This window comes from Myotis davidii, unplaced genomic scaffold (assembly GCF_000327345.1).
Source record: "Myotis davidii unplaced genomic scaffold, ASM32734v1 scaffold30, whole genome shotgun sequence".
Taxonomy (NCBI): Eukaryota; Metazoa; Chordata; class Mammalia; order Chiroptera; family Vespertilionidae; genus Myotis; species Myotis davidii.
In genome coordinates this window covers 1,060,384-1,066,158 of record NW_006282874.1, presented here as the reverse complement: position 1 = coordinate 1,066,158, position 5,775 = coordinate 1,060,384, and positions in this window count along the sequence as shown.

The following is a 5,775-nucleotide window of genomic DNA, read 5'->3' as shown; positions in this document are numbered from 1 at the left end:
GGAAAAATATCCTCAAGTGAAGATTTAAAAAAACAACAACACAAAAAACTAGGAATATGTAGTTTAAAATTTATATTTAAAAATTAGAACAATATACATTATCTCATTTAATTCTTTTAGGGACCCAGAGGAGTGAAGCATTCCTTTCTCCTGTGAAACTCAGGGCACTGACCGTTCAAAGAATTGAAGGGAATATTGCGGGTCACACAGTGTGCCACCTGTGCTGTCTGTGCTGGCTTTGCCCAGGGCCAGCTCCTCCGGGCTGCAGGGTTAGCAAGCCTGGGGGGCGGGGGCGCTCACTGGGAAATGCAGACCAGCGTGTGCAGCAGGCCTGCCTGGCTGTATAGCAGGCGCTGCCCCAGGCACAGGTACCCAGGGAGGAAGGAATGGGACGCACTGAGCTGAGCAGGAAGAGGAGGGAGAGCTCCCTGAGGCACTCATTTCTTGCGAATTCCTGCTTGTTGTCCTTCCGCCCTGACATATAATTCCTCTTCCTTCTTTATGATGAACTTCCCACATGGCCAAATCCAGCTCATTGTTTCCTGTCATAACAGCGATTTCCTGCTCTTTGTTTGTGATTCCCCTTTATTCCCTCCTTTCACGTAACAACTTCTCAATGTGTTTGCATCCGTCGGAAACACCAGACAGAAAAAAAATAAAGTGTGATTATCGAGTGGGAGAGGAACAGACCACCCGCAAGGGCCCAGCTCCTGCTTCGGAGATGTTGCAAACAGCCAGGGCACTGCCCTCCATTTCGATGATCCATTTAGCACTTGTTTGGGGCAGGATGCTACACACATCCATGAATTGAAAGCATCAATATGGTTGCCTCCACCCTCATGGAAATCAAAGATTTTCTTTGTCTTGAGGGAGGATGGTACCATGTAGTTATGTGGATACGATGACCCTTGGCCACCTAAAAATTTGTGTGACTCAGACGTAATTAGCAGTAATTAGCAGAAGATCCCTGACTACTGACGTGGCGGTTTAACACCAGGAGGCTCCCAGTGCCCTGTCCTCTACAAGGGAAGGGATGTGGCTGTCGGGGGGTCAGTGCCTTTGTGTGAGGAACCGCTTAGGGAGAGGAAGGGCCTCGCCCTGAGCCAGGAGGGACTTGGCCCCCAAGACTGACCAAGTCTGAGCGCCAGCACAGGGCCTGCGGCAGGTGCTGGGGAGAAGTGTTGTGCTCCCCACCCTGCTTTTCTAAGTAAACGTGTGTGGATTTATACTCAGTCAGCGATTTGAAAAGCTGGTGAGAAACTGAAGCGTCTGTGGGCCGCACGATAGAAATGCTGTGAGTTGGGGGTCTGCGTGGCCCCTGCCTCTTTCTGGGAGGTCTCCCTGGACCAGATCCGAGAGGAGAAAATGCAGGCAGCTGTGGCCACCCGGGACTGCACAGGTCTGCTCCGGGCGGGTGTCAGGGTACGGACAGATCGCCGGGGTCTGTCCGTGCTGCTGTTGAGGGCTCATGCTGCCTCTCCAGCTGCTATAAACAAAGCCGCTGTGGGCAGTCCTGGCTGCGTCTTTGGTGCACACGGACATTTGTCGCTCTTGTGTGTCTAAATAGGAGCACGATTGCTAAGCCTGAGGGTGTGTGTGCTCAGATTCAGTCATTCCTGCCAACTTCCCACAGTGAGTGTAACAAATCCACCCCCCCGGCCACGTCTGAGTGTCCCAGGGTTCTGAGCGTGTGCGGGCACCTGTGTCTCTGTGTCCCCGCCCACAGGCTGCTAGCAGGCGCTCGCTGAATGTTTGTTGAAGCGCCCACTCGACTCCTCTCCCATCGTGAGCCAAATATCCAACCAAATGGTGAGGCAGCTACGTCCCTCCAGACGGCAGCCATGGCCGCTGCGGCCCCTGAGGCCTGACCTCTCGTCTCGCTGCCCTCCATGCCCTGGCCAGTTTGCTCAGGGCACCACTGCTCCCCGTATCCCCATGACAGCCCCTCCCATCCTCCTGCCTGTAAGCGTGGATTTGGGATCTCACTGGCTCTGGATAAAACTGAACATGGCACAGAATAGCACAGGGGAAAGGTGACACCGTAGAACGCACCTTGTGGTGGTGAGTCATCTCAGTCCCGGCAGTGTTTTCGTGGAGACGGGTTACTGACAGCCCGCTGCGCCTGGCTGTTGTTGCACTGATTGTTGCCCTGTAGGCAGATGCGGGCTTGTCCTGCAAGGATCTGGGAGACTTGCCCAGACCGAGCTGTCCCAAGGCTGCACATTTAGCAACCATCCCCCGAGTATGCACCGGCCCGTGCTGCACTGGGGCAGATCCAAACAGAAATCAGATGGTTTCTTCTCCCGCCTCCCGCTGTGCGCCCAGAATGCTGGCTGGGCCCTAATGGTGGCAGCAGTCGTCATAATAAAAACAGGCGACGATTGTTCCTACCCACTGAGCGCTACCACGTCCTGGACACGGGGTGAAGAGTTCACATACCACAGGTCACACCAGCCTCGTCTGCACGATTCTAATAGCTCATGGCCCTCCAGGGTCCCAGAGACTTAATTTTTGGCAGGAGACACAGGCAAGCCTCCCATCTCCTTGCTTAAGGTGGTCAGTAGCCCAGTTAAGGGAGAGGACGCTTACAGAAGAAGCTGGAGGCCGGCAGGAGCTGTAGGATAAGAAGAGAGCAGGCTTTTGTCCACAGGAAAATACATAACACTGCAGAGACGTGAAGATCAGTCAACTGCGAGTTTATGGAGCCCACTCGGGGGGCAGCAAGAACCCCCCATGGCTGCCTGTGGAGGGTGTGCGGGGAGGAGGGCAGATGGCAGAGCGGTGTAAAGAAGGGTGATGTTGCCGGGCTGGGGTGGCTCAGTGGTTGAACATTGCCCTATGACCCGGGAGGTCACAGTTCGATTCCCAGTCAGGGCACATGCCTGGGTTGTGGGCTCGATCCCCAGGGTGGGGCATGCAAGAGGCAGCTGATCAGTGATTCTCTCTCATCAATGATGTTCTATCTCTCTCTCCCTCTCCCTTCCTCTCTGAAATCAATAACAATACACTAAAAAGGAAGAAGTTAGGCAGCGCCTGCAGTGATGAGCCTCCTGCGCCTGCACCTGGTAGGAAACCACGCTGGGTCCTCAGGGGCCCAGATGGTGGCCGCTCTGATGTCTCTGAGGAAGCCGGGTCCCCCTGGTGTCCTTACGGGATGACTGCATGGCTTTGTGCCCTCTGATGGTCTTGTTAAAAACACCCGGCATTTGTTGAACATTGACACATGGGAGGTACTTTTCCAGGCACGTCCTTAGATGTCTCGTTTAAACTCACAGCTACCCTCTGCTGTACCCACTGCTGTGATAGTGCTGTGAAGACGGGGGCATGGAGGTTGAGAGAGGTTCGGTCGCTTATGGGGGCCACGCCGCCTTCCACCCTGAGCGGGAAGGACTGTGAAGGGTATTTCTGCAGCTGTGCCTCGGGCCTCCGCCCTGCCCGCTGTCATGGGGGCTGTGCAGGGAGCTCGCCCCTGGTCACCCTGACAACGCAGGTGTGCTGACACCACATGCACCCCCACACCTGCCCCCCCACCCGTGAACTTTCAGCCTGACCGCTGAGCCACCTCCATCTCCTCCTCACCCGCCCGGTGCTCCCAGCAATAACCATCCCTCGCAGACCCTCCTGTGCGCGCCCACGGAGAACTCCCATCTCTCATCCATAGATTAAGCACAGTTGCTAAATAATGATGATGGTAATAACTATATAAAGGGTCTAAATACATAGTAAATTTTGAGCCGGGTTAGAATGCAGAGAAAAATTCAATTTTCCAATTTGCGCTGCCAAGAAGAGAAACTGCTGCCTGGCGGGACTCAATACAGGTCTGCATGTTTCAGGGAGGCCAGGACCCAACGGGCAGTAACTAAAAATAACACGAAGGCGGGGCCTACGCCTGCCTCAGGGCACTTCACCCACCACCCTTGTCTCTGTGCATTGGGGCTTTGTCGGCTACATGAATCATTGCACCACAATGATTGCATAGAAATATTAAATATGGTTTTGCTTAATTTTGAATGATCTTAAGCTAACAATCCTACACTCCCTTACTTTAAAAGTCCCTTTATTAACTCTCCATGTGACATGAAAAAGGACACACTCTCCATCCCATGTATGATGTGGCACATCCTTCCTAGTATGACAGAGTCGGGTCAATCTTTCTTCCACTAAACCTCTTCCACAGTCTGTGTCCCATCCACAAATGCTTTCCGAACACAATAGGCTTTTCCGTGGGAGTGGCCGAGAGGCACAAAGAAAAGGAAGTCACGTCCACCTTTTACCATTCCCGGAGCAGCGCTGGTTGATGACAGCGGTGCCTGGACAGCACTTAGAAACATACTAACTCACAGGGTAAAATGTAAATGCCTCGTATCCCTCCTATTGCCTCCCTCCTCCTTAATGCTCCAATGTTTAGTTCCTATTCTAAACAGGGAGACAACCCGAAGCAGACTTTCAATTAGAGTCTGTGAGGATCCCACCCACATGGAGTTGGGTCCATTGGGTTCTGTCTCTGTGTCGCGGCAGTAACCGTGTTATTACTTTTGACCCTCACGTTCCCCCTGGGAGGTGAGCAGCCTCACAGCCACCCTGCAGATGAGAGAGCTGAGCCTCGGAGAGATTACGTGCATGGTCCCAAGTTATGCACGGAAGACGCAGCGTCTCGGAGTTCACACCCCGGCATCTGACGCCAGGCCTTACTCAGTACTTTTCCTTACGACTGCGCTGCAGATGGGAGGCTTTCTACCGCCACGGCAGCGTGTGCTGCTTCATGAACTCTGAGAATAAAGTGTTACATTTCATTTCTTGAAAAGAAAGTGAAACCCTTCGGCGTCACGGTTTTATGTCACAAATAATATACATATTTTTTAAAACCACACAAAAGCTCCAAAAAGATAAAATGTGAGTCAGTTGTATCTTCTTTTCCTAAATCTTATACCAAATAGATGTTGACCTTAATCGATGGGGACGCTAAAATTCCCGATAGCGGTTTCCATGTCAGTAACGGTGCTGATATATATGAGGAAGACTTTGTTCCTGACACGATGATGGCACTAAAGCCCATATATATCACTTCCATGCCCAGCCTAGATTTTTCTGTTGATATTGGAGAATACAAATGAACCAATTTATCTTTAAGTTGTGAATCACTTGAGAAATATACATTGGAGACTAATAGTTCAAAACTCATACCTGGTTTAGGACGATCAGGTCTGGATCAGAGAATAAGGTTTAAATCTGGGACCCAAATCAGCTTCCTGCATCACTCCCCAGCTCTGCATCCTCGGTCCCTACCTGGGGCATGTTCTCTGCAGCGGAGTCACCATTGGATCATTCATCAAAAAGTATTTCTAGGGTGTCCAGTGTGTGCCCCGTGCTCTTTCATTCTTGAGGGCATTGACCTAGCCATCCGACGAGTCTGCAGTTGGTTTCATAGACGGTAGATGCGAGCTCTGAGCCTGCCATGCTTACTGTATACGGAAGGTTCAGAGTCAACGAAGAGCGAGCATCAGCGTGGCCTACGTGACGGCCTGCTGCTCCGTTTCCCAAGGCTGGACCACTTACCCTCACGCAGCAGAGAAACAGGACTCGGCGAGCATCTGTCTTCCACTCACGCCACGAAGGAAATTTCAGGAGTGACTTATATAGTTCCCCAAAGAGGGAAAGTCGTAGGAGAAAATGTTACAGCTGCCTTTGAAATAGTTTTAAAGGAATAGATTGATTCATGCATTACAATTGCCAACTATTTGTTCTTTAAACCCACTGAAATGATCAAGTAAACTC